This window comes from Athene cunicularia (assembly GCF_003259725.1).
Source record: "Athene cunicularia isolate RWA chromosome 4 unlocalized genomic scaffold, athCun1 chr4_part3, whole genome shotgun sequence".
Taxonomy (NCBI): domain Eukaryota; kingdom Metazoa; phylum Chordata; class Aves; order Strigiformes; family Strigidae; genus Athene; species Athene cunicularia.
In genome coordinates, this window is record NW_020799100.1 from 18,796,872 (window position 1) to 18,824,537 (window position 27,666).

General features: G+C 36.8%; 1 protein-coding gene across 3 annotated transcripts in view; it reads right to left on the reverse strand.

Moving 5' to 3' along the window:
* Positions 1-27,660, reverse strand: part of PCDH11X (protocadherin 11 X-linked) — a 507,269-nt gene extending 479,609 nt beyond the window's left edge. For all 3 annotated transcript variants that reach the window (XM_026848512.1, XM_026848511.1, XM_026848513.1), the window contains exon 1: positions 27,226-27,660. The gene's annotated coding sequence lies outside the window, so the exon portion shown is untranslated. The remainder of the gene's footprint in view (positions 1-27,225) is intronic.
* Between the last annotated feature and the right edge of the window lie 6 nt (positions 27,661-27,666).

A 27,666-nucleotide genomic window follows, 5' to 3' on the forward strand; every position in this document is an offset into this window, starting at 1 on the left:
ATTAGGGAAAAGGTCTTTGTGCCCAGAGACACAAGGGTCAAGGATGACAGAAACTACCAGCATGGAAGAAATCTCAGCAAGACAAAGCCAGGCCCTTTACTGAGGTGCACAGTGACAGAACAAGAGACAGGCTGATAAACTGAAATGGGGAAGGTTCTGACTGGATATTACTGAAAAAAAAAAATCACCTGGGATAATTCAGCATTGGAGCAGGTTGCCCAGAGGAGCTGTGGAATCTTTCTCTGTGTAAGTTAAGACCTGACTGGACAAAGCCTAAAGCAACCAGGTCTAAATTCAGTGCTGACATCGCTCTGAGAAGAAGGAGGTTGGACTAGAAACTCCCAAGGTTCCTTCCTATATGAATTACTCGATCATTCTGTAAAAATTTAATCGCAAGGATAAGATCCAGGTGTAAGTATGAGCTTGATTTGTGGCATGCAGTACTTTCATTTCTTTAACCTTCTGCCACTGTACAGGTATAAAAAAAATCCTTCACAGCTATTACATTTGTGTCAGGTCAAGAAGTCTGTGGCAATTTTTTAATATCAGCCAAAGATTACCAAAGACAAAAACCTGATGAGCATTTGCATAACTGAAAAGGCAAAAATTGCTCCTCAGAACTATTTTAAATAATTCTTTGCAGTACCAGGCTTACTGGGCATGTTTTTCCTTTCTGCTAATGAAAATGATTTGAACCATGAAAAGAGGTTCACCTTTAATCCCAACACTGATTCAAGAGAAAAAAAGAAAGTATTTTGTATGTATTATAGATTCATTAAAATAGTCAGCACTCCTTGAAAACTGGAGAATTTCCTAGCAAATCAAAAAAAAAATAAACCTCTCAATACCATAGTGAAGCACACTATTTTATGTTCAGGAACAATGCTTCAGTACTTATTACAAGAATATGTGCTTTCTGTGAGAGAAAGTATTCATGGTAAACATCAAGTAAGTTAAAGTAATGTCTGCATAAAATAAGTACTTTCCATGTATTCTGGAATTACAAATGACTGATTCAAAGCCAGAATCTACAGAACTGTTTCATATGAATTTCTGCTTTCTGTGATGCAAACATATATCAGTCCCCTCACCTTGTTATTAGTGCTTTGAGGAACAGTTACATGAACCCTCAAATACAATGAAAATTTCCAGCTGGTATGGCTGTGAGGCTTACACACTGCAGGGCTTGTAGACATAAAGCTGGAGGAGTCTGTTATGTCCACCTGATTACCATCACTGCTGTTCCATAATGATCACCTTAGGAAACTGTATTTGTGTTCTGTGTATCTGAAAAACTTTTTCTGACAAAAATGGGGAATGACAAAATCATTCTACAAATAAATTGTAACAAAGTGGAAGAAGTATATTGCTTTTAAAGATGGAATTAAATATGGATCAGGCACAAGTAATCTGGTTTCCAAAAAAACCCTCTCAAATCATGAGCAATGTTCTAAGCAGTAATAAATTCAGATTTATTTTTAAAGCTGTATTTGTGTAGTCATGAACATTTTATATCGTTTCCCTTGATAAATGGATTACCATCCTGTAACTTCTCATAAACAAGTATGTTAATTAATTTAGTTTGTTCCTAGATTAAATGTGGTATGTAACTGAAACTGATACACATTTTGTCTAAATATCATTCCAAAGAAAACAAAAAAAACATTTTTTTTTCTGCATTTCAACTTTATGGCTACAAACTTTTTAAACGGATGGAATATATAAAGGATGCCATATCTCTAGTCAGAAGTTAGAAGTGCTTTGGAAAATTTCCTTATGCCACAGAATGAAAAAGGAGACAGAAAATACATTTTTCCCCCAAACTTATCAGAAATTATAGCCAGTAGGCGGTCGTGCTTTAACTTTAAAAAACATGCCTGAACTTTATGACTTTACCTTCCAGCAAGGTTTATTTTTGGTTCCTTTCCAACTGAAAAATGGACCATGAGATTCTCTTCAGGTTTAAAATAATTAGTAAACCCTTAGAATACTCATTATAAATAGATCAAAGCTTCAACCCAACTTCAATACAAAGGCAAGCCTTTTAGATCAAACTTGAACTACCACCCATCCCACATATGTCCTGCTGATATCTTACTTTGGGTTCTGTTAAATTATTAACACCAAAATACTGAATAATTCATTATTTAAAGAAAAATAATAAGAAACTTCATTTATACAACTTTTATACCAGTTGCGTTTTCTCTCCTTTTTAATCTGGAGTGCTTTTTTTGCTGTAAATGTAATGGCTCAATCCCTCATTGATAGGTGAAACGAAACTAAAGGTAATTAGGAAGTCAGGAAAATGCAAGCAGGAGGCATTAGGCACTAATTGAAAAGGTAAACATAAAGATGTTGGTAAAATGATCAAACTCTCTTACTCTACCAACAAGTACCTAAAATACTTGATTGACACTCCCAGATGTCCAGTCACCAGAGCAATTCAGAATTAATGAAATCAGGTGTAATAACGTGTTACAGAAGAGTAACAGACAAAAGTGCCCCTGGTTGTTACTGTCATCTACAATATCCAGTGGGATCTGAACAATAACATTGAAGAAGCTACACTGGGAAGCTGAATTCTGCAAAGAACTGTATAGCTTTTTATATATCAGAAAGTTCCCTTCTGTGCAGTCTGTAGGTTGTGTGAATGGAAAACAGTCAATAACAACTGTATGTTAAGTATTTTGCCAAACAATTTCAAAATACATCAAAGCTGAATATAGCACACAATGCAAAAGTGGCAAAATATTTGAATCTCTGTGCTTCGAAAGTTTATGAAAAATACGTGATATCAGAAGCATGATATTTAATGAAAACTAGCTTCAATTTATAAAAATAAAAGCAAAAAGGTAGTTTATCAGTCATCTAGCAACAGAAATTGATGGCACATTCCTTCATGATCCCTCTGCCATAAACATTTCAGTATTCACACAGGTACACTCACCCTGCCTGATGTCTGGCTTGGGTACTAAGCACTTATAAATCAGAGTAACCCCTTGATATCGAAGTAACAAGTGCATTTAACAAGTTCATAAAAAAAAAATGCCCTTTCACAAGACATTAGTTCAAACTATCAGTATATGTCAAAAAGTAGGATCACTCTGCATAAAAATGAACACACTGCAAGTGCCTTATATTTTACCAACAAAAATACTATGCCAAAACACTGGTACTACAAGGTGGAACTTAAATTCACAGACTTTCTAAGAATTTCTGTGATTTTACTGGGTAGTTTTCAGGCAATTTCTGACTTGTGTATTGCCAATGTGAAAGTAGTCAATAAAATCAAAATCCTGTTATGCCAATATTTTCTTTCGACTTGGAGATACCTGTCAGTAGAGAGGGTAGATCTAGCACTGAAATGTAATACAATCTTCTAGAGTTTTTTTTTCCTGTTGTTTTTTTCCCTTTTGAAATTGCTAAGGATGTAATAATGCAGACTTATGAAACCCATAATCATTCTTTTCATGTCAGGACCAGAAAAAGCACAGAAAGGACGTATCTATTTTTACTTCATACCTGTTATCCAGGAATAAAGTTATTCATTTCACTTACTTTATATTCCTAGATTCTTCAGGCCAGAATTTTGTATTTTTGTTAGTACATCACCTTCAGCAATCAGTCCTGATGAGAACTTTGCAATTCTCGATACTATAAATGCTAAACATCAAATAACTTTCATTTCCAAATGTCTTATTTTACTCCAGTATTATTTATGTCAGAGAGAATATTTGCTAAGCTGACAGTCATTCCTATCATAAATAAATAAATTAAAAAAAAAAAAGTTAGAAATAAAGTACAGGTTATAGAACTTGTCTAAACCAAAAAAAAATGAAAATTTTTGAAATATTTCTTTCCTCCCTTTTTTTTTTTTTGTTCCTAAATAAATGTTTACAGTGTCTCTGTAGGACTGAAAACTTCGAATACAAAGAGAAGAACATGCAGGGAACAACAAAGATTCTTCTAATTCTCCCAGACAAAAAATACAGCCATTCATGCTCCAGTACGGCAATCTCAATAACTGTTTCTCAGTATTCCTCCAGTTTCATTACTTCTACACTTGCTTGAATTCACCATATAGATTTAAACAGCTGCACAGTGCATAGATCACAGTATATCACTGTATAGCAGCTCAGACTAAATAAGCAGACCTTTCTTTGGGCTTTTCATCACCACCAGACTAAGATGCCTCTATTAATTCAAGTCCTCTGGTATAATGTATCCGGCAAAATGATGCACCAAGTCTTTGCCACAAGTTAGAGAGCAGTGGTGAAACTTGAAATAAACTACTCTGTGTCGCTACCCTAGAAACAGAAAATGAAGTGAGGTTCTGGGACATTTTGCAGTTGGGTGGGTTGAAGTTGCAATGTATTTTAATTTAAATAGGAATGGGAATTTTTGCTACATCACACTTATGCAACTGGGACCATATTCAGATTAACTGATAGTTCTGACAGAAGGTGTAATTCCTTAAACTGAAGAGCAGTCTTAAAAAACAAAGTCTTGTTATCTAGTTACATTTTATTTGGGAAACATAATACTAAATTTCATTGATACTCGTGCAATTAGCCTACTTTACATACATTCACATGTATCCACATTCTTATCAAAGGTATTTTTCTGTAGCAAAATAAAATGGAAAAATTATTCAGCAGCTGAAGCAGAAGTCAAACCACAGTGTGTTTCCTCTGAGACATGAATAACTCATGGATTCTTATCCAACTGTAGCTTTCAAAGCAGCTTCACACAAACCTTTCGGTCAATTTAAACATACAAGAGTATAGTTGCACATGCCTCTCATTAGCATTAACCGACAACTGAAAAGCAAGAAGCTGTTTTCTTATTTCTCAAAAAACTTTGGGAATACAATCACTCTTCCGGATGGAAGATGTGTAGGTAAATATTCCAGTAATCTTAATGGGAATTCCATGCATAAAAATGTGCATGGATACCAAGTTCTAAGATTATAGATTTTTGGTTTAAAGGTTTTGCATTTCCTTTTCTATGTGCATGCAAATCAGCATGGTTAAGCATAAATTGAAAAGGAATTTAGAGAGATTACTTTGTTAGTGGCATATAAAGGGATATTCACATGATAACAGAGATTCGGGCAGCACCATGAAAGTAAGAGCTTTCAAAGGTCTGTTAAACTAACAAATGTGATTTCCCTTCTCTTTGATTTGGTCTGTAAAGAATACAAGATCATAACTTAGCTTACAGGCTTCCGTGCTTACTGAAACTGGATTGCACACTGGTTGCCAATCCTACTACTTAGAAATGGTCTGTCACATACTCCACTTGTGGGACCTCAGAGCACTCAGTATTCTGTGCTTTTCCTTACACGGTTTTCACAACAAACTCTTACAATTCACTGCAGTCACACATTCAAGGAACAGTTCATTCTAAACTTCAGGTAATGGGCTTCTGGAAGTTCATGTGACACAAATTAACATTAAAGACATTAATTTCATATTTCCTCAGGATGTTATTTCATTTAACTCACTGGTATACTGGTATAAAAAGAGCATAAATGGAAGGACAAGCAGACTATGTGTGTTCACATCAAACTTTATTTTCAGAGGACCAAAATGTATGTAGAATGATGATACTTCTCCAGAAAAGCAATCTTTGGGGTGCCAAGCAAGCTGATAAACAGATATTTTTATGAACCTCCAATCTTTTATTTGCTGTCCTTTGTCTGCTTGGTATTACCATTGCTGAAATCTTGTGGGGTTTATGCAGGATTTGGTAGTTCAGTTACCGATGCCTGTACTGACATGTTTCTTCCAGGCAGCAGCTAAAGCAGTACTTTCTACAAGCCTCTGTAGATGATTTTGGATAATTTGCTTCCTCGTTTCTATTTTTGGAAACATATTTAGGTGATAGGAACAAAGACTGAAAAAATGGATTAACAGCACATGAATGTTTGTTATGCAAAAAGAATCCATACCGTTTTCTCCATCAATTTCAAGTTATAAGAGCAACAAAGACTTCATTGCAGGTATTCCTGGCAATTAATAGCCACTTGAGTTCTCCTGATTACTGCAAGCTAGCAGTTTCTTTCAGTCTGTCATTAATCCCTGAAATACTTTATACTCAATCACTGTTGCTTAAAAAATATACACTTTAATTGAATGTCATATCATGCCATGTTGTTGAATGCCCACAGGTACTGATGTGTGACTTGAGATTCTAGCTTTTCAGTTTTCCTTATCTCCCATTTAATTTTATACCAGTTGCTGACTGTTGTCGTCTTTCTTTTAAACAAACTTCCTTTTTCAGCTTGAAGTGCCTAGAGAGGGAAATTTCCCTCCCACAATTGAAAATAAAATTGGTTTTAAAAAGAAATCTCTCTCACATATGGGTAGGTATCTATAGATATCTATAAGTATCTATAGATCAGAGAAAGACAATTGGAATCCATGAATACAGACATTTACAACAAAATGTAAGCTCCATTTTAAATGAAATGGCAACTACAGATATTTAAAAGCATGAAGCAAATGAAGGTGCAAGTGTCTATAGCATCACAAACAATACCAAATCTCTCTGTGAATAATTCACATTTTCACTGTCTATGAGAGTCTGTTCACCTCACAAGAAATGCATAGTGTAGCTAACCACAAATTCCTCAGCATTTAATATTTACATCTAAGAATTTAAAGTTGAAAGAACAAAACGATGTATCACTATGGAAATCTGCTGGAGCTTTGAAATCTTCAGTAGTTTATCAATTGTTTGCTGGCAAGAGAAATTTTTATATTTCTCTACTTGAGAAGGGGAAAAGAAACAATAGAAGTTCTGATGTGTGTGAAAATATCATTATTTGCAACAAATCTTATCCCTTTCCCACACTCTTTGTACGATTTCAAGAGTCTGTAAGTACATATATGAAAAGGACTATATAGTGAGGTGTTTGCAGCAGCAAGGCTCAAGACTTTTAAGGTCTATGAGGTCTCTTCCAGTTAGTAACAATTTTAACAGTCATATTTAATCTACACATAATTTAGTGCACATCCTGGTTTATGCAGCAGGCAGAGAAGCATGTGACCAAGCGTGGAAGAGAATTATTTGAACCTGATCAGCTGAATTTTAGCAAGGTGGCTGTATGTCTGATTTTGCACATTTTTACATTTATTGTTAGTATTAGCATTTTACATTATGCTGTAAAGCTATTTAAAGCTCAAGTAAGATTGTTGCAATTTGTGGAAAGATAAACACTACTGTTTCCAAAATAGTAAATATTTATGGGACATAGATAAGTCATGCTCTAGGATTCGGTAGCCTAAATCCTTGGATATTTTTAACTTTAGTGGCAAATTCTTTATTAAGGTTCTCAAAGCTTTAATCACCAGGTAAATAAGATGATTCAGATATGTAGCAAACAGTATACTGCTAGTAAGAGATGCATCCTATGGTACCCTACACCTACAGCACACTAAGACCCAGCAAAGCAGCTCATTATCACAACAGGGAAGCTGAAACTCACATGTCATTCATATAAAAATAACAAAGCACTGCAGCAGTCTGGTAAAAATACCAATGATTAAGATGCAGCAATGTAGAATGACCGAGTATCACACAACTTGCTTCCTCTGGATTCGTTTCCTTTTTAATCACAGTCCAACGTTGTATTCTACAATAAATTAAGTTTAACAACCTTGCAAACATAACAGATAACTAATAGTGTTGTGCTTAGTTCCCCACTGTGACTTCACGGGGAGTTACTGAACTGTTCAGGTTGGAAGGGTCCTTGAAGGGGCTGTAGTCCAATCTCCTACGCAGATCTGTGTCAGTGCTGAATTCAGACCAGATTGCTTCAGGCTTTGGCCAGTTGGATCTTGAAAACCCCTAAGGACAGAGATTTGACAGTGTTTCTGGGCAACCTGCTTCCCTGTCTTTAGTTGACAGTGGTAAATATACATTCCAGAAGTGAGCAGAAATGAGTAACGAATGAATTACATTAAAAATTGAGTACTGTTTCGAGCAATTTGTTGGGGGTTTTTTTCCCTCTTAGGGGGTCAAAGGCTCCTTTATTACACATACATGTTTCAGGACCATACAGTCATGCTGGCAACTAGTAGTTGGGAACAATGATCACCAAAAAAATCACATGGGTGACACTTAGGCAATCATTATACTGGTTGCCAGGTTGAACAACAATCTGTATGCATACTTAATATGCAGACACCTTATAAATAGCTAATAAATGATTAAATGAAATTGCTGTTTTCATAATGAATTAGTACAAGATCTGTTGTACATAATGTTTGGAATATTTACATGGTTTAACATACTCCAGTTATAAGTACTCTGCAGCTGGCTGTTACAACACAGATTCATCACTTCAGTATTTTTAAATTGTTTATATGTGTCATTACAATATCCCAGAACTTGTAGAATTTTTTTTAATCATTTGTAATTACTGGCGTTGAACCACTGGCCAGTTCTCTGAAAAAAAAAATAAAAGCCAACAACAGTTCCCTCTTTGGGCAGAATGGAACATAGCAGAAATGGGGGCTTGATTTGCATCACACTTGAATATAAACTGCAACAGCTGCTGCATTTGATCAAGACAAAATTTCTTTACCCAGATCTCATTCTGGGAAGCAAAATGGCATATTTTCTAAATCGACTGTGAAGCTGAGCCTGGTTACATAATGTACACTCTTCCCAAGTTTCCAGCATGCTGTATTTGCCCAAGAGAGACTTGGATCACGTACAAATTTTGTTCTGAAACTCCAATAATTCTCCCACAAATTTCCAGTGCTTATGGAGTTACAATGTGTTCAGCGCTACAGACCAACGCTGCAAACACTTGAAGGGTAAAGGGAAAATTTTGGCTGCTTCAAGTTCATTCTTTTCCCAGTTGAGGGATCCTTCCATATGCATCTGTGTGATTTAGCCTTTGAACATTTTTAAACCTTGCACTAGGCATTGCTTCTCTTATTCCATGAAGAAGACATTATGGAAGATGGTAATCAAAATATATTTTCCATATTTCATAGTGAATCTGTGAGCAAAATGCATGCATCTACGTTCTGTTGCCATCAATCTGTCAGAATCTGCACAGAACACGAGATACTGTATACACTGGAAGTGTATGTCACTTGCTATCTGAACAAACAGATGAAGAAAAGTGAAACAAGACTGGTCTTATCGTGAGTTACTATTTATGCCATACTGATAATTGACACACTAATCAGAACTGTAAAAACCCTTAAACTAAAGAAAAAAAAAAAAGAATAAACTGTCTCTTAACATCGTACTAAAAATGTTATCTTTATGGAAGAGCTCTGCAACTATCAAAAAACTATCGCTGGCAGCCCAAGTCACTCCCTACATAAAGCAATAGTTTATACAGCTGTGAGCAGAGCAATTTCTAATGAAAATAAATGCATAGAGTTAAACGGCATCTTACCAACCCCATGGACAACAACATGCATATAGTATATACAGTATTCTCTTTCAAGGTGCACTGAACCATGACAAATGTGCATTATCTTACATAGATACAATTTCACACACAAATTGTCATCACTCTGGTTCTTCGACCATTATTAGAGTGAGACAACTTTACTTAGGGTTGAGTTGAGTCTCTGTGAATTTTATACCCATCTCCCCTTTCTACAGTTCCATCACATTTTGCCTGGGAAAAAAAAAAAAAGCTAGGCAGGCAGCGTCTTCTGTTCTGCTAAAACTTGCATCTCATTCCCCTTCTGCAAGTTTCCACACAAGTCACAGGACACCGTTTATCTTATAGTCCCCTTGCTACTTTTAAAATAAAGACATACCAATGAAAAATATATGAATATTCAGTGAGCTGAATATTGCAGAAACTGTACACTTCTACTGTGTTAAAAACAAGTCCCTTTTACCAAATTACCATACACTCCCTTTACATAAATGAAATTGAATGGGGGTAAGTTAGAGTAACCTCTCCTGAAGTTCTTTAACAGCAGGATTCAGATCCTATAAAATTGCAAACATGTCATACTGATATTAAACATTAAACTTTGATCTAAAGGCATGTTGGTGCCATTGGGTAGGATTTTGTAGGCTTTAAGCCTCCTAAGGAGGATTTTTACCAAAATAGTTTCCCCCTTTGAATTTTATACACAGCAAATACTGTTCAAATACATAACATTTCTTTATATGTTGTATGTTGCCATAAGCAGACCATCAACCAAAACCAGACTGAATCATAACATCAGCTTTCCCAAAAATTTAGTTTCAAAGAAAAGAACTAATTTGAATATTTCCACGGTCCTCTGTTCAGTCATTCAGTTTGAAGGTATTCAACTCTGCACTTTTGCCTGTTAAGCACTCTGCATTAGAACCATCAATTTTATCTGAACATTTTAGCATTTTCCTTCAGCACTTGGGTGCTTCTCCATGAGAATTTAATGTTTCGCCTTGGTTCTTGTTCTCTGTTAGCTTGGCAAAACGTCTCAGGCTTTTTGATATTTTTCTCAGTACTTCAGTGTCTTGCCTCAAAGCTTCTCTTTATTGCGAGGTTCCAATGCCATAGTTTCTTTGAACACTTTCCCTTCATCTTGGCACTTTGCCTTGGTATTGCAGAATATTCATCTCAGTGCTTTGGTGTTACAACCATGTCTTCACGTCTAGGAAATTTTCCTCTAGGACTCCACTCTAATTCTTTCCTACATAGGTGGTTCTTTTCAGCTCCAGTGTAAATTTACCAGGCTTAAGGCAGGATCTGACAGCAGCATAACACGGTGCTCCTAGGTAACACAATGTACTCTCCTCCATCCCTCCTTCCCTCCCAAAATAAAACGAGCAAAAATTAATGAGTGATCATCAGTTCCTGATGCAGAGAGTTGATGCAGTGAGGTTTGGCCAATTTATTTTCTTTTTCTTGTTTTGATAGATCAGAAACTCCTGGGATGAAATTCTCATGAGAATTTTGTTGCTCCTGGCTGGGTAGTCTGTCCGAGTGATAGTCACCAATGCTACTGGTATAGTACTGCTGTTACTACTGTTACTACTTTATGCCTACCTGGAACATTTTCACTCTTCTTCAAATCAAATCATATGATGGTTTTCCACATTTTCAGTCAGAAAACATTAACAGGAGAATGACATCAAGCTTCAGGTCTGTCCCAATATATCCAAGTCTAATGTTTCTTAGTGTTGGTGCTTTCTTTTGGAAAGAAATTATAATGTAGAATTCCAAATTTCAATATACTAACTCTGCCTGGATCAGTGTCAAGTTCATTCTGATTGTTTCATGACAAAAATATACTGATATTCTAATAAGGATTCAATTACCCATCTTTTTCCAAAGTTGGACACTTCACTGAGCAATACGTGCAAAAGTTAATCCATTAGACATTCTCGAAAGCAAAGCAAACAGCTCTTAAACACTGAAAATATTTTGTTTCATTAAATACACTAAGCTGAATTTTTATATATGTCTGAAAAACAGAGATACTGTAACTTTGAGTGACATATGATAGATACAATCCATGGGTTTTTTTATAAGTCGGCACAGCTCAACAGACATCAATCATGATATGCACATTTATATAGCTGTAAAAAAGTCTTATATGAATGTTTACACTAGATACTGTAAATATATTCAGCTCTCTTAACACTGAATTTATTTTTGCGGGGAAAAAAAATATTCCAAAATTCCAGATTCCTTCCTGTAAGCAGTTTGTAAAAAACAACACTGGCAGATTTGGGTTTTGGGTTTTTTTTCCCCTCATCTCAGTGATCTATTTGTTAGAGTTCTATCAGTAACATGCTGGTCAGTGAGATGAAAGAATTGCATCGAGACCCCATCACAAGCCATCCAACTTGGTAAGTGCTGTGCAAGAGAAGGAAAAAAAAAAAAACAAACCCAAGCAAGCAATGAACAACATTCTTATTAGAGTCCTCATCATGTCCTGAAAGCAGCAGGGTTTTGAGATAATGGCAACATGCAGCTATTTACAACTTGTTAACCTTAACACCGGGCTCTGAGAGCCAAACTGTCTGTGCACTAGCTGGCATTTTTCCTAAAATCTTGCAAGGCTTTTTTTGAAGGAAACAGTCACAGGATTTTAAATCATCTTTTGGAACCTATTGCTTTCATAATAAGAAATGTTCCTTTTAGGGCCCACGTCTTTGGAAAAGTAGGAGTCAGTGGGAGACAAACAGGCACAGAAAGGTAGTAGTGGATAGTGGATATTGAAAAATTGGCAAAATGCTTTCCAGTCATCTAGAAATATAACAGCCCAACTGTAAAAAGGAAATGTAAAAAACGTAAGATCTAACAAGTTCACTTGTTATCAGCACTGATATTTAACACAAACCCAAACACAATGCCACCAGAAAACATGTCACAAGACCCTTCCATTCATCTTCCACCAACAGCCTACGTCACAAAAATGATTCTACACGAATGAGTACATTTCTTTATGTCTGTGGTATTTCTATTCTTGTCCTGATGCACCTTCATTGTCAGTCACACTGTTACAAATGCCACGACTGAAGTCTGCTCAGGAGGATTCTGCACATGGGTATTTCAGGTCAGAGCTGAATTCTGCTGGGAATGCTTCATGGAGAAGCTTGCTCAAAACCTGTAAGCCCAATGTTTAGCTCAGACCAAGCACATAAGTTACAACTTTTATGACCACAGCATGTCCATGTATGTACATAAGAAACACACACATATGCTTTTAATAAAAAAAAATAAAAAATACACACACACACATCTTGTAAAAAACACTCAGTGGCAGGTGTTTACAAAATGTTAAGAAAATTCAGCAGAAGTATCAATCCTCTTGGTATCACAGTGATTTAATTTTGGAGTCCTGAGTATTTCCAGTTTGACAATAAAACCAGATTCACAGCCATGTACTGAACTGGTAAAATCATGTTGTGAATGGCAGTGTCAGCTGAAATACATACAATTCATAATGATGAGGCACTGTGAATACTGCAGTTTGTTATGCATATTATTTGCAAAGGGTGTGACCCCTTGGAAAGCTGAATGAATGCAAAACTACTGTTGTTATGTTCAACAGATGCGGTTAGGACACAGTTCACGTTTTGTTGTTAGCCAAGTTTTCAGTACATTTGTGCTTCATTGAAGAGTTACACCAACAAAACAAAACTAATGCCAAAATTCACCCGGACTACAAACAAACTGTCTTCTTCATGGCAGATCTAGAGCTTTCTGAAGAAGCAGGAGATATTTACTACAAGAAAATGTTCAGAGGAATCTTAGATGACCAATTTAAAAGTTTGAAGCAAGACTTTTTGATGAATTGGTTTAGAAATATTTATCTGCATTTTATCTTTTAGTAGTATATTCAAAATTGTTCCCTTCACTGCATCTGTAACAATTCAGATGAAAAAAACCCAAGGATTAAACATACTGTTTCATCACAAATTATGAGTTTTTACTAGCATGCTGCTGGTTCAGTCAAGCTTGAGTGAGTAATCAAGGGTATGAAGTGCCTCGTGGAAAGGCAAGCCTTTTAGCAGTCCTCTGCTGTCACTTTTTGATTTACCAAAAAAGTAACTCACCAGAGGATCGAGATGGTTTTTGGGGATTTACTTATTTAATGTACAGACCTTTTATTAATTCATTTTTATTTAATTTAGAATAACAGGTTTTCGACATAAGGTCCTCCAAGTTGATTAACTATGCAGAGTAAGGAGTTTTTCTTCCACTCTAATGCTTTTTCTAATCTAGAAATTAAGAAAATATTAGTCTCGGGCTTCTTCCCTTCAAATTCAGATCAAAATTCTCCAAACAAAATAGTGAAACTGCATCTCATCTTGCAAACAGACTTACTTTTAACTGTACCTTGTATTTCACTCCATAATGCAGCAGAACAGACCATTTAAAGAGAAGCAGCAGCTTTTTGGTTTGTAAATCATCTTCATGATTTCTGTTTCATAAGAAATGTAGAGATCACTCACATTCATCTTCTCTTTAATGACTGCTCCCAGTAGAATGTTTACAGCTTTTTTAACCTGTAAATCTGATGACTCTCTCAAGAGATTCATTAAAAACTTGAACAGGATTTTCTCCTCTTACAACAAACAATACTGTGGTTATACCTTCTAATAACGAACACATTCCAAGGGAAATTGAAAATCTGCGATTTCCCCATGGTTTCACAGCCCATACATATTATCTATGATGGTAACTATACACTTAAATTACACCATCTTGCCTAGCTATGATTGCAATGAAGTATCTTTTGAGAATTGTTAATGGTGATTCAAGTGAAGGAAGGATCAGGACAACTATGTTCTGAGTTTGAGGATAACATTTTACATTGCATAACACTGTTTTCTTGTAGTCGCACCAGTGCAAAACCAGAATCTGTTCACATATATGTGCCTTATACAGAGCATTTAATAAGAAGTCTCTACACTGAACACTTGCAATATCTGATTAGAGACAGCCTGGATTAGCACTAGAGTATTCTAAGTACCTCACTTCATATGCAGAGCTGACCATGTATGGTTCTGTGTCCTATTCCTGATCATCAGTCAAGGAACAGCTTTTGCTGAATTATCACCAGTTCACACTGGTTCATCAGAGCATTTATGTTATTAAGATTTATCTGATAAAATAGCCCATCCCTGAATACAAGTTGGAAAGAGTCATTGGTAAATGTTCCCAGTTGATGGCAAAAATAGAAAATGTAAATGATAGAGAGTAACTGAAAACCAGTTCATCCCCTCCTCCACAGAGTGGGAAAAAAATGGCAAAAATTATTTTCTGCTGGAGATGACTAATTATATTGACATTTTTATATTCAGCACCATCAGGGTTGATCATCTCAAAGGAAGCCTAAGCCCCATGTCTAAAATAGGTGCTAACAAGCAGAGTGCATGTTGCAGATCTCTTTCTATGGTATACACTTTTTCTACAGAATATTCTGCATATTTAAGAAATTCTACAACATACCATAGATCAGCACTTTATTATTAAATTTCCTAGTGATGGAAAAACAGTCCCTACGCAGGATACCTCCTGGAACTCAGGGAAACTTTGATTTAGCTTCTTGGCCTACCAAAGATTTCCCTGTATACCATCTGCTCTTTTCATTTATTTAAAATCCACATCTGCAGGGTTCTGAAAATATCAGACTGAGACTGTCTAATGGTAGAAATGCAATACAGCCTTTTACAGGCTTTCATTAAAATAAACAAATAATTAGGATAAGAAACCTTCCTTGATGTCATCTGAAGGAAACGGTCCATCATTGTGGAACAACTACGTTTAATGACCAAGCAACTACAAACAAACTGCAAACAGTGGAGATTTACTGAAATATTTTGGGAACACCTAAGTATGTTTCAAGGGAAAGAAAGTGTTCTTGTTCAGACAGCAGAGACAAAATGGATAGTGAAGTGGTACAGCAAGAGTCAAGGATGGAAAATACTGAAGGAGTACATTCAGTATTCTGCTGAGCTTTCAAACAAAATTGGCCCACATAATCCAACGCAAACCCATGGCAGTAATTTTTAACCTAAATTTCAGTTAAATTTAGCATATGCAGTATTGTGATTCTTTTAGACATTTAAAAAACATACCAATGACATCATGTTACACAGACAGCATAGACAGTAAGTGAAAGTACCTGAAATTAAATAGTCTAGCTTTAACAGCAACAACAATGACAAATCACTAAATTCTAGTTCAGATTCAGGCACCTTCATCACTGCTTTCCAGTGCACATTTTTTTTTTCACTGCCTGCTTTGACAAATAACTCCATGATGAAACAAAGAAAATATTTGAGCTTTTGTAACAGTAAAGATCCTTTTTAAGAATTTTAAAGAACCTTGGTTTCATTCACAGTGGTTTTCTCTTATATCTAGTGAAAGTACTTAAATTTCTGTTGATAAAAATATTGTCTATTCTCAACCTTATCTTATTCTCTTATCTGCACAGTCCATACATTGTTAAGTCCCTCTCTAGAAACTGCATTTCTTGCATTTTTGTAGTGAACCTGTCAATCAACCTCCAGGCACTCTTGTAGTAAAGAGCGCTAAACCAGCAACATGAGGCATCGGCAGAACACTCTTGACAAACACAAACAAAATTATACTCCACCTGGTGTGTCCACTCCAGAAAACCCTCAGGAAAAACTGAATTAACAAGTTTGTCTTACAACTCTGAATGTCAACTAACTTAGGTCTTGCAGAACTAGGGGAAAAGAATCAGTTTCAGGTTTTCTTGGCCTCAGCTCCGTTTATAAAGCTGAGGCTTCTCTGGTTTCCAGTGGTTTTTACAGAACAAAAATGTACAGCAGGTCTTCCTCACAAAGAGGAAGGAAACTAAAAGTGTTTCACAGATCAAAAGCAGTACTTTAAACTGTATTCAGAACGGCACTGTAGAAAGACAGCGCATAGACAACTTGTTGAAGTGACAGACTGTCTATATAACCTCAGTTGAAGGAGGCCTCCAAAATTACAGCAGATAGCACACACAGAGACAGGAATAGCAAACAATGTTGAGATCCAAATCCAGGAACAAAAAACCCAGCTCTCTTCTGGTCACTAATAGGTTCTTCTTGTCCCTCACTTCTCCGCTACTCCTCGAACAACCAGAACAGCACGGACATAGCAAGCTCCTGAACTTGAGCAAAAAATCACAAGACAAAGCAAAAAGGCACAACCTATGCAGTCAATGTCTTTTCCATAGAGAAGTTCAGACTGGAAGACACCTCTGGAGATGCTGTCTGGCCAAGTCTGCTTAAAGCTTCTAAGTTACATCAGTTTGCTTAGGGCCTTAGGTCAAGCTTTGAAAATTTCCGAGGATTCTTCTGAATATTAAGTGAACATTTTTGTTGTATGCCAAAAGGAGAAACCGCTTCAAGTACTTATTTTTGTTTATTACCAAGATTATTTTATGTGCTTGTAGCTTCAAATAATTCACTTTTTATCACCAGGAAACTCAGGTGAATATGCAGTTTAGGTTTGGGAAAAATAGAAAATGGCAAAGGATCCAGTGCAAATTAGCGTGCATAACCCAGCCTAAAATCACAGTGATGTCAGGGACATCAGGCAACTCTTCATATTGACAGAAATATGTAATTACAGCTAGTGCTGCCATTTACAGGGTCCTTCATGAAACCGAGTAGATCTCCAAAATCTGAGGAAGAAGGTAGATGTTGCCAACCCACAAAGGATTTCATACATTTCTCCTTCCAAAATAGTTGCGGCTGAGGTTGCAAGAACAACATCGATCAAAGCTGTATGTATTAAAAGAAGAGGAATCCTTAATCTGTTCTTATGGGTCACAAAATAGTCTATTAAAAATTATAATTCCTTTGGTGATCAGACTAAGAAATAATTCCCTCAGTGATCAGAGTAAGAAATACCTGAGTATACCTAACTTCTGTGAGGCTCATCGACAGGTATTTTATTTAACAAGTTCCCCAAAGTATTTTGAAACGTCACCATTTCAACTTCACTGTCCCTTAAAGGTTCCCTACACTTCTGTCTTCCCTATCAGACATACTTGTAATGTCACAGTCTGACATATTTCTGATGTATACGTATAACAACATACAGAGCAGTTAAAGAGATGTCCTGACCAGTCACTGCAGCATCCCCAATTTTTGAGGAAGTAGTTTCTGTTGGTTGATTAATATCTCCATCAACCACTGTCTCGCAGTTCAGCAGATCAAAGTGATGACTTTTGCTTCAGCAACGACTAAATCAAGACATAGATCCAATACTCAGAAGTGACTGAATTTTCAGAATTTAGTTAATCTTGCAGTAGCCATACAATACCACCTGCCAGCCTCATCTAAATCACTTACTCTAAACCTTTTTCCAATGATTTCTTTCAAGCTTTTTTAGCGTTTATAATACAATAAAACCTAAAAGTACTGTACCTGCCAAAATGAATTACATATAAGGAACTGAGTCTGTACACATTTTTTTGCAGACTCATGTTGCACTATTTTTGATTCAGACATTACTTTTTAAATACTCATTTTTGTTAAGTGCAGTACAAGAAAAATACAAACATTGACATTAAGGGGACTCATAACAAATTGCACTTTTATAAAGCCATGAGCTTTCATGAAATCTAACAGGCAAATATTCTGGGTTTTTATATTTTCCTATTGATGTTAAACAATAACCAAAACCTGAAACCTGCTTTAAATTAGCAAGGTAAAAAAAAAACATCCAAAGAAAGCAGCTATTGAACAAATTGTGTAACACAGTACATGAAGCTGACCAGTCTCAAAGAGCAATAATATTTTGTTAATCAAGAAGGTTTTTTTGTAATTTAAGAATGAACGACACAGTGATTCCAACAAGCACTACTCAAACACAGAACTGGAAGACAGAATGGATTTCCACAGAATGGAAATTCCATTCACATTGTTACAAAGTTCTTAACTGAATTTGAGCCCAGTAATGCAATACAACCACAAAAAAAGACTGTCCTATCACAACAAAATTACCAGCATATTTACTTTGTTTTTCCAACTTAATGGATAGTAAAATGGGTTTCAGATTTAGTCCACTATAATGAATAAACAATTTTTATCATAAATTCAGGCAAATTTCAGTCAGATTTGTTCCTTTTTACCAACCTCTTCCTTCAGTGCTTTCACTTCTGTTTATTGTCTCAGTTTGCCTGACTGCATTTTAAAGTTTAGATCAGCAGAAAGTGAAAAGGATCTCTTCTTCTGATGGGAATTCATGCTTAGTGTGATTGTCTTAAAATATAACCGGGTCTTTTTCCAGTGTTAAAGGTTCAACTCAGTACCAGTTAGTTAACTGTACAGGCTGGTTGATGCTTAACCACATCTGGTTGATGAGCCACAAAATACAGAATGTTAAATAAGAACTAATAGGCCCCAAACTCCACCCACATCATGATGCTGAGCGGTCCTACTATAACAGATTCATTTCTGTGACAGCTTTTTTTAATTCCTCTGCTCCTCCTTCTCTCTATTTAAGTATTTAAAATCTGCTTGAATAAAACAAAGTTGATAAAAAGGACATAATCACTCCTTTAAAAAGTTTATTTTGTGCAACTGCGGTAAAGACCAAGTTTTTAGCTTCAGTTCATCATTTGCTTTTAGGCTTGTGATACAATAATCATCCTTGAATTCCACTATATTTTGAATATTGGATGTGACTAGTTTTAATGTCCCTAATATTCAATGAAATTTAAGAAAACATGAATGAGGTACAAACTGTTACTATAACCAGTCTTTAACAGAAATGGTGGTGTTTTCAAAAACCCTTAAAAGATTCCTGAAAGCAGACAAGCTTTAGGCTCTCTGAAAGTTCAATTCACTTTGAAAATGGGACTTGTGCACCCAAACTATGGAAATCCATCTGAAAATATTAGTCCTGCCTCAGTTCCATGGTAAAAATTTTTAGTTTGCAGCTTTTCAACTGCAATTAACGGAGTTAATTCAAAGATATATTGTTTTCAAAGAACCGAAACTGAGTTTCTGCATCATTGAAGAGGAACGTGAATTCTTTATTATTTGATGCTTGTTTCCTCATTGTTGGAAAAAGAAGGCAGGAATTATTAAGAAGTTTTCACCTACATGTTAAAATGACACTTCTATTTCTATTAGAAAGTATCCTTCCACTCTGTAACATCATGCTCTAATAGACAATCCTGTTGAATTTAGAAAGTGAGAAGAGCGGGCACCACGCAAATTCATCTTCTTTGTTTGCAGGGACAGGAGAAGAAAGCAGGAATTTTTAGGCACTTTCATTAAAACATTCAGAAGTGACACAGGCAACACCCAAACTCTTTAGAAAGTGACTGGTATTTAGTCACCAAGAATATCTCTTCCTTTAGCACACAAGCTTCAGATTGTTCAGTGACGCTCACGGCTCCGCACTGACACAGCACCACAGCCAGAAGATGTTAGTGGTTCATTTCTCATCAGAAGACTATCAACGCTGGGCACATCCTACCTAACCTTATTCCTCGGTGAAGTACACAACAGATTGTGACCACACACCAGTGATACATTTCTTTGACACAGACTGTTAATGTCTTTGCTTTCTGACTCACATTCACTTTTTTTAAAGTGGTCATTTTTTTTTTTTTTTCTGATATGCCAAATGTCTTTTTTTTTCACCCCCTTTGTATCTTGAAACACCTTCAGTTAATGTTACGTGAACTCATCTCAAACATAGTTTGTATTATGCTTTAGGGTACTTTCAGAGCGGCTCTTGAAAATAGTTTTCTTTGTATATGTAGATAAAGATAGACTGTGAAAGATAGAAACTGTTACTTGACTGAACATATTGTCAAAAAATAATGAATATAACTGATGGCCCACAATTCTGTAGCCTTTTGAAGAGGTATTTAAAAGAAATTTTTTGTTAAGAAAGTGTGGTTTACAGTGTTCTCCTAGATGTATTGTCTTTCTAAAGAGCTTAAAGATGAAAAATGAGAAGACAGGGGAAGAATATGTGAATACCAAAATGTTATGATAGTTCCAGATTGTAGTCATTATTATTCCAGATTGATTATATACAATTGAAATACACTTATTTTCCAGTATGTAAGGACCCTTCTATAAGGTTTCCTCCTCAGGTTTAACTAATGCCAGAGACAATTACACACGTACACATATGGGATTTTTTTCCTGAGTTTATGGTGGCACCATAGAAGATAAAGTAATGATACCTGCTACTTCAGCTGCTATTTGCCCAGAGGCAAAGGCCATTCTCAATTATCTTAGAAAACTGTAACAAATTAACTAGGACAACAAACCCCTCGATTTACTTTATATGCAGTTATCTTCAATAAATCATAAAATTACAGATCCCCTAAACACGAATTTTAAAAAGAATTCTCTGATAATAAGACAGAACGTGCACTTGTCTGACAAGCACTTGGCTGATCTCCCATAGTAGAATCCCAATCACAGAAAATATATGAAACTCTTAGCTGGAATCCATTTGTTCTGGAAAAGTCTCACATGTGGACAAGGCAGGGACATGAACAGAAAATTCATTTTATGCACTTCATTCCCAATTTTCATCCCAGAAATTATTGCTGTGTTGCTTTGGATTCTAGATCTTAATTTACAACACACTGCCATGTACATTTTCCAAGGGTCAATTAAACGACTGACAAAGTAAAGCCATTACTTCATTTAATGATAGCTTTACTTTCATGCCTTATATCTTGCATATATTTATAAATTACTGGCAGCACTGTAATCTGAACAAACTACTACAGCCAGGTCCCAGATTCTCTGAGCCCAGAGTTATATATGCACATTACACTTCCTATTAAGTCACCATTTAACGAAGTTTCAGAACACTAGAGTTCCTCTGCGCTTTTCCTTAGGGAATGCTGTGGCACACTCTTTGACTATTTAGCATTGAAAAGTGAAGTCTTTCATCATATTCATGATACAAGTCCTAAGAAAAATCTTGTTCCAATTCGTGAAGCCTACCTGCACCCTGACATAATGCTTCCTATTAAAGCTACACTCCATTTCGGGAAGAAAATTACCAGCATACTAAGTAAAGCCAATGATCGAGGTAACCGTGTGCCTGTCAGGACACACAGTTTCATACTTGTTTATAAAAAGACAGGAACATACATATTTCTGCAATCACAAAATCTGCATAAATGACTAAACATGGGGTTTAAACTTCCATCAGCAGAGGTAAAACTCGGTTCCTCCCCAAAGTCGTGAAATTTCCTTTCTCGGGCGGATCATCAAAAAATGTGACAACCTAATGAAATCTGAGTTACAGGCTGAAGGCAGGAGCTGGACTTTTTATATGACTGTTCCCTACGCTCCATTTTAACAGAACCTGCAATTCCGGCATCCCCCAAATATTTTTCATTTCTCTTTTGGTGGGCATGTCTGCATCTTATGTGCCAGGGACTAAAGCTGGAAACCAGACTGTACATGGCTTCAGCATGCCCACATTATGTGATTGTAGATCCATGAGATCATGATTTTCATACATAAACATTTATTTATTTAACAAGATAGCACAGAGTAGTAACAATGACGGTGTAAGTAGTTGGCTAAATTAAATACGCTGTGCCTAAAGCTTTCCAAACTTTTACTTGAATTCTTTTTCCCTTTAGCATGTATTTCCTGCTACTTCAGTAGACAGCATAAAGCGCGCATAATTACTAATTAAATTCTTACAAAAATAATAAAACTATGTCCTTAAGGATGTAACAGATAAACACTGATACACAAACAGACTACATCACCAGTGACATCTTATTTCTAGACCAGCTTGGAGGATGAAAATCATCCCCAGAACAACCATATCAAATCGAAGTAGTACACAATGCAAGATGTTCCCCTGGCAGGAAAATGAAGCAGGCAGTTTCTTAGCACAGTGAACTGCCATATTAAACCCCACAGAGATGGGTTTTAAATACCATGGGCCACCTCTGTTCATAATTTCACTATTGAATTTGGAAGTTTCCAACAATTTCAATGTTCATCTGCCTCTCTGAGAACATATTGGGCTTTCTGCTGAGCTGATGATGTAGGTTCCCTTGAAATTATATAATCCTTGCGGACTCAATCGCAACTTCAATGAAGGAAAACAACAGCCATTTACAAAGAACTTCCCCGAAAAGTTAGGAAAGCCCTTGCTGTTAAACAGGTGAAGTTCTGCCACCCATGCAAGCAAAACTCCTGTACGGGAATGCCTTCTATATGACGTTAACATAACTCCTAAACAAGTGGCAGAAGTTAAAGTATGTACCTTAGGAAATGCAGGAAGGAATTACTGAAGGCCCTGTTCCAACAGGAGTTTTTTCCACAGACTGCAGGAAGCTTTGGCTCAGGCCATATTGGATCAAGAAGGCTAAATCTTACATAATCTATGGCAAAACATGGGGTTTGTTAAGTGTATCTGAAACAAAGTAATTTTCAACAGAGTATTTCTTAAAAGCAATGACGAAAGACTTCAAATGACAAGAATGCTTAATTACGACACAGCTACGGACAACCCCTTACAGTTTCTTATTTACTGTCAAAACGACCATGATTTGGTTGTATCTACAGACTAAATGTCACAGTCTTTTTTTTATCTGTATTCTAATTTTTATATTAATTTTCCCTGGAACTTCATGAAGCTTCCTGTGCAAATGAGGTGGGTTTGGTGGGCTTTTTCCATTCAAATGTGAAATCTTACTGTGTGATTTTAAGAACAGTATTTGTTTCCCTTATTTGGAAACACCAGCCTTTCTCTAAAAAGTTTTTTTTAACTTAAAAAATACATATATATCTTTCATTCACTTGTTCCAGAGGTGGTAGATATCACTCAAAATGTGTTTTTCACTAATCCCACTCTTACTCACAGTATGACACCTTAAAGACAAATTTAAGGACAGTTTAAACTCCTCTTTCAGTGGAGCTTTTAAATGTGCAAAAGCTAAAGAAGCCTTTATGCTTCCTGGCAAGACACTCTGCTAATTCAGAAAGTGTAACTGAAAAAGAGTGTTTTAAACCTATTTTCCTTATTTTACCATTGGATAACGAGAATGGGAGTCTCTCCACAGATCTGAAGGGATAATCAAACTCCTGTTTCCACCTTAAATTTTCTGCTTTGTAGTACCTGCCTGTATGTTTGCAGGGAGCATGAATTTTCAGAAGACCCAAGAAAGATACGGTCATCACTACTTCACCGCACTGAGGAAAGACAAGTGTTAGAAATTCCTCCCAGTGATCTCATTGCACAAAGAGGTAATTGGGCAGAAATCTATTCATCCCCCTTGTGAATTTTTATTTAAATGACAAAACTTTCATACAAAACTCATCTATTCCATCCAATCCAAAATACTTGGACTACAGCAAGCTGTATCTTGAACTTACTACTAGGTACTAGATAGCACATGCAACATTGAATCCACGTGTATTTTTAATTCTACTTTTTACATTTCTAACATGAAATATGCACAAAGTGATTTTAGGCATTCACATACTTTGTCTGCAGAGTCAAAGCAACTACTTCACTGTTAGAAGACAGTTATCTGGCTGAGACAGGCCATTGTAAAAGATTGTGGATGCTCTAGAAGAAGGGGATCTGTTTAAGTGTAAGCTGACTGTTAGTCCCACCGGCTGTCCCAGTGACGGAAAGCTCTTCTCAGGTGGGCTACCTGGCAAGTGCGCTTTAGCAGCAGCATGCCCCAGATGCTTTGAACACCTGTGTCAGACAGTCAACATTATTCAAGACTGTATTGTTCTTTTTAGCTTATTTGAAAGGATAACTTCACTAGTTAAGATACAAGGTTTGGGGTGGTGTTGTTCTTGTAACTTAACCCTCAAAACAACTAACCGGAATAATGCCAAAGGGATTAGTTCCAACCCAGTCTAAAACTGAACCATTAAACTGTGATCTGACTAATTCCAGTTCTGAGCCAGTGCTGTTCTCCTTTAAGAAAAGCCCTACTGCCTGCTTAACAATCACAGGCCCCTTTAAACTCCAGGTATTAACTCACCTGGATCCAGAGGGGGCTTTTCAAATGTGAAAGGGGTTTTTTTTCCCTTTTCATCTCCAAATTTTTCAGACAGGTATTATCTCCTACTAAGCTTTCTATAAATTCAACTTAACAGTGCTCTATTAGCAAATGCCAATTGTTATTATGCACATTGCTTAGGATATCTCTTTTTTTTTAATATATATATGTGTTTAACTTAAGCTTAGAGACTGTCTTTAAAACTAGCTGCTAAATTACTAAGCAAATGGGTGTTTTATTGGAAAGACTGACATATTCTTAACTATGGGAGTGTGAATGGCTCCAGTATAAGATTACTCAAGTCCATGTAGAATACAAATGCAATACAGGACCACAGGTTCAGATCTTTGATCTCCTTTTTTGCAGAGGCTGTGATGTATAAAGCCAATTCCACTGAGCAGACAGTACTACACTGAATATAAATTATCCTTTAACTATAGCAAAGCTCACATTTAAAGAAATGCTGCAAGGATGAACAATGCAGCCATGAAGCAGAGTTCTTCTGTAGCAAAAATACAGACCAAGATCTGCATGGATAACCATGGTTTCGAAAAACTAATTTTTCCTCAGCTGTTATTTGATAAAAAATAGAGTCAAATCTGGAGCATTTGTAGATACAGAAGTACAATTAAAGCACACTGCTTGCTCTTTCTATAAAAAAAGTGAGCTAGCACTACTTGCTTTATTTTCCAGATTAAGCATCATTCCCCTAAGAAGCATAGCAAATGCTTTTAAAATGTAGAAACCAACAGTCTCAATTGAATATGGCTTGAAATTTAAACACATCTTTTCCAGATATCTCTTTAGAGGAAGAACCTTCTGCCTACTGAGCTAACACTAAGCTCCCTGGAGTTTAGCCATGAATATTCTAAACCCATCTCTTACAATTCGCTAAAAGTCATCTTTTGCCAAAATAAAATGCTTAAGAGGAATTCAGTACGCTTACGCTGCTCTTCTTCATTTTATTTTAAATAAGTGTTTCCGTCTCAACTTTATGCCAAATATACAGCAAGAGAGAGACTGAACTGTGGAGCTATTGCCTCAGATTTTGTACACAACTCAAGTGGGAAAACAAATTACTTCTGAGAACATCAGATATTTGGTGTTGGCTTATTCTATGTAATTTTGTATTTAACCAGCTCTTTTGCTGTTACAGCTACATACTGTCGAGTATTCTTACAGGAATTTCTCTGCTGATAATATCAGTTATAACTTAGGTGGTTCTAAGAAATGGTGCTTTCCCACTCCGTGATGTTTATTTGTATGCCAACTTTGTTTGGGTGTGTGTAAATGTTAGTAAAGAAATAACTTTTTTCCTATCTTACCTCTTTTGACCTGTGTAATCTGAGAGATCACTGCTACTTCCACTGCTCACAAGCAAAAAGTTAAAATTTATGTTTGGCTTAATCTTTTTGTTCTCTTTATGTTTCCTTTCAGTAAGGCTTGAAGATGGTGCTCCTTGTAGCTCAGTTCTCTATGCCAGAATAAAATTTAGCACAAAAAGAATGCAAGGACGGGTTGATAGTATCTACTGTCCTCAGCTCTGCCTTGGTTCAATAAACTTGGACATCTTCTCCTCTCCTTTGCCAATTGAGATAAGCAGCAACAATTACTCAAAATGTATTATCAACTCGAGCTCAGAAGGACAGGATCAGAGGAGTCGAGTCCATCTCTCAAGCTCACAGTGTCTCTCAGTGTCCGAGAGGGGCACGTAAGTCCCTGTTTGCCTCTTGACATACACCTCGGAGCTACTCTTACAGGCAACTACACCAAGGTTGCAAGAGGAAAGTGGGATAAATCCTCTGCTTTCCAGGTCGCCTACAGGGTTTCTGCTTGTAACCAGCAGGCTGTAAGCTTTGTGCCATTATGGCAAAAGTCACAAATGAACCATCCTTCTCTTCCCCAAACGATAAAATCCTCTCCTTGCCTTTCTGTGCTCTCCTCTCTCTTGCCTTTCTGTGGTCTCCATAGCTGAAACCAAGAATTCATTGGACATCACTGCAATGCCTCTAACCAATTCGAACTGTATCCAGAGCTCGAGTGAATTAAAATACATTTCAGCTTGATCTGGTTTTTATCCCATTCCAGTACTCCACATATACAGCAACTTTAAGCTTACAGACATCCCTTCATGGTTCAAGAAAATCCTTCAAAGAACTTCATTTACAATGCAGCATAGTTTTTTGCTTCCTCGTCTCTCCCCAGCAGCTAGGCATTTTGATGCAATCCTCATTTAATGCAATCTCCATTACAGGATTACGATCACATCAATAAAATGTTCCATATGTTTTGTTTTTTTTTTCCATCCCTCTCCCTCTCTCATTAATACTAGACACTATATCTGCGAAAAACAACAAAACAAGCAGGATGATGGGATGCTCTAGGGAGGTGGTGGGGGGCACACATTCAACAAAATGCAGCAGCCAATGCAAACTGCCCAGCAGAGCCGGAGAGCGGAGATCTCCTCATTCCTGAGCTGTGAGTTAGCTCATTGCCCGCGCCGAGCAGGGATCACAAACGTGCTGTGCTATCAGACTAGAAATAAATACATCCTTTGCCATCACTTGTGAGCTCCACGTACTTTTCACAGGAGCAGACTTGCATTTTACTCGAGCAGTTCCAGCCTATCCATGCTGCTCTGGGTGAACTGCTGATGCTCTGCTGAAAGGGGGATGCTGGACAAAAGAGATCACAGAAAAGGACATAACACCCCCTTATTTTCCCCGAGCCCCCTTCTTACCTTCAATGCCTTCTCTGCACAAGATGTCAATCTACATGGGCTCCTCAGCACATCATCAAGGCGTTTAGAGTAGTGAAGCCTGCCCCACTGCATGGAAGTTAGACCGCTTTGCAACAGCAGATCCACGATCCAAAACACGAACCGCTTCTTCCCGTGCAGTGTGCCGAGCACGATTCGTAAGCGGCTTCCACATAGGGAATAAAATTGGACAAGAAAGGGGAGGGGAAAAAAAAAAAAAGAAAAAAAAAAAAAAGTATCCTAACTTTTAGGCAAGCCTGAGTTTGTTTTATTTCTGTTGGGTTTAGTTAATTGCCTGCTTTGGCAGCTGCCAAAGGACGGCAACGCAGTCGCGCCCTGGAATCGCACCAGTCCGCAGAGGTCCTGCCGCGTAACCTACGTTGCGCGGAGAGACCCTGAACTCGGCGCCGCTGCGGCGCGCAG